This window comes from Apodemus sylvaticus, chromosome 4 (assembly GCF_947179515.1).
Source record: "Apodemus sylvaticus chromosome 4, mApoSyl1.1, whole genome shotgun sequence".
Lineage (NCBI taxonomy): Eukaryota > Metazoa > Chordata > Mammalia > Rodentia > Muridae > Apodemus > Apodemus sylvaticus.
In genome coordinates, this window is record NC_067475.1 from 30,765,709 (window position 1) to 30,767,962 (window position 2,254).

General features: G+C 41.8%; 1 pseudogene; it reads right to left on the bottom strand.

Moving 5' to 3' along the window:
- Nucleotides 1–237: 237 nt before the first annotated feature.
- Nucleotides 238–336, bottom strand: LOC127683845 (uncharacterized; annotated as a pseudogene).
- Nucleotides 337–2,254: the final 1,918 nt, after the last annotated feature.

Consider the following 2,254-nt stretch of genomic DNA (forward strand, 5'->3'; position numbering starts at 1 on the left):
AAATATAATAAAACGAAGCAAAAACCATCCTATCGAAATTGAACGTGGGAACCCAACAAGAGGAAAAGAGCCCCAAGAGCAGGCACAAGAGTCAGAGACCCGCTCAGTCTCACACTCAGGAGTCCCATAAGAATAAGCTAAACGCTGTAATAAATGCACAGAGGACCTGGTGCAGACCCTGCAGACCCCGCCCTTGCTGCTTCAGTGAGGGTGTGTGTGTCTTGCTTAACTGTCTCAGAAAAGATGGAAATCTTCACAGGTTCGCCTGTCATCCTTGCACAGGGGCCTTGCTAATCTCTCTATCATCCAGTTTTAGTCCACGTGCTTCCAAAGCAGGCCCGATTATTTAAATTTTAATTAATTGGGTTTTACATTTTTTTTACTTCATTCTTATAGCTACATCATCTCCCTCCCAGTCTCTTTCCCCTCCAGCTCCTCACGTGTCTCCCACTCCCTCTCATGTTTATGACTGGTGAAGTGGTGAACTTATTTGAATAGAGAGGCTCCGCAGCAGCTCACAGTAACACCACATTGCCTTTCCTTAGGATGACTACGCTTTCTTCCCTTGCTTGGTATTTGAAAGTGACTGTGACTTGGGAGTACAGCCTTATACATCATTATGTCACCACACCAATGCCATCACATTCTGTTGTTTGTTTAGAGTTACCCATGTGCCAAGAAACAAATTCCCCATGACTAGAAATGCCTCTCTTATGATTAACACTTGCCTCAATCCCTTTTCCTTTGTGAAAATTACATATGATGTAAATTCATTCAGCAAAAATCTGAGAACAATTCTGTGTGATTCTTAAATTTTGTCTCTTGTCTCCAAAGGCTTCACTCAAATACAGAAATAAGGGTATTTTACTTCATCATTGATGTTCTGTCTGCTAGGATTCCATTTCTTTGGCTATTGTTGGTTGTGCCTATCGGTTTGCTTCCCTTCATCTGTAAACAACCTGAACCTGCTCTCCAATGGCTTGTATGTATTCTTTCACTTTTATTTACCGTCCTTTCTCTACCCACCCATGTTCCCTTTCTTCTGTTGTTGATTCAACATGCTCTTATGAACTCCAGGTTGGTCTAGAATGCAATAAGTAGCCCAGGCTTGCCTCAACTTGGGGCACTTCCCCTGCCTCAATACCACCTGTCAAGGGCTGCTCAGACCTCAGGGCAGGGAGATGCTGCCATCCCTGTGTCACAAGGCTGCTTTCCTAGAACCCACTTTGTTACACCAACAGGAGTGGCTAGCTTCAGTTTTCTCTCTTTTAACTGTCTTTTGGCTCTCAATCTACCATTTTGTTAATGATAGATGCTAAGTACAACTAAGAATAAAAAGCATGCGGAAAGCTGTTAGCTTGCCAATCAATCTCTTGTTTCTCTCTGTTTCATTATTTCAATTACCACATAACGAAGAGATAATCATGGTACCCCTGAGCTACACCCCACTCCTAAATATGGCATTATTCTGAACTGTACTTATTCTGTGGTCTATTTGTACCCTCTAAACAGTTCCCCTGGAAGGTGCTCAGTGGATGATTCTGGATTTTCTCTTCTTGTGTGACCTGGTTTTCCCAGTCTTCAGTCCTAAAGGATCCTGAGTGAGTCCATTCTCTCCTTCTCCTCACTCTTTTATTGCAAAACATAGATTTTAAAAGAATGTTAAAATGAAAGAAACATCAGAAGGTTCACGTGATGCCTGAAATTTTAAGTAGACATCACTACTGCTCTCTAGTTTTCAATCTCGTTGTATGTAACTAATTAGATCCTACTCTCTGGAAGCAAGCCTCTTCAAGTATATGTAGAAGGCCAAGTTAGGAACACCAAGTCTGAAGGAAATAGTCTTCTCATTCCAGGTAACTCTTCTTCTTAGCAGAGGGAAACATTTTTAGTGGGAACTCTTCTTTATCCAGTGACTGCGCGGGGGATGCCAGTGCTTTCCACTGCAGGAGATAAAAGCCTGGGGCTGCTGGCTTGGGACTCTGCTAAGGTGGGAACTGGCAGCCCCCACAGAGACTCTGTCTGGGGAAGAATGTCAGGAGGGCTCAAAGATTTGTCTGACATAACATGTAAGGCAAAAGGACACATACTATGTTATTCATTGCAACTGTTAGAGAAAGCACCCAAATTAGGGTGTGATTTCCTCAGGGTTTTAATAGGTAAAGTAACAAATTACATAAATGAGTTAAATGCATTTTTTATAGTTTTAAACACAATCTTTCAGTTAGAATTATATTGGGCATAAATAATGTAT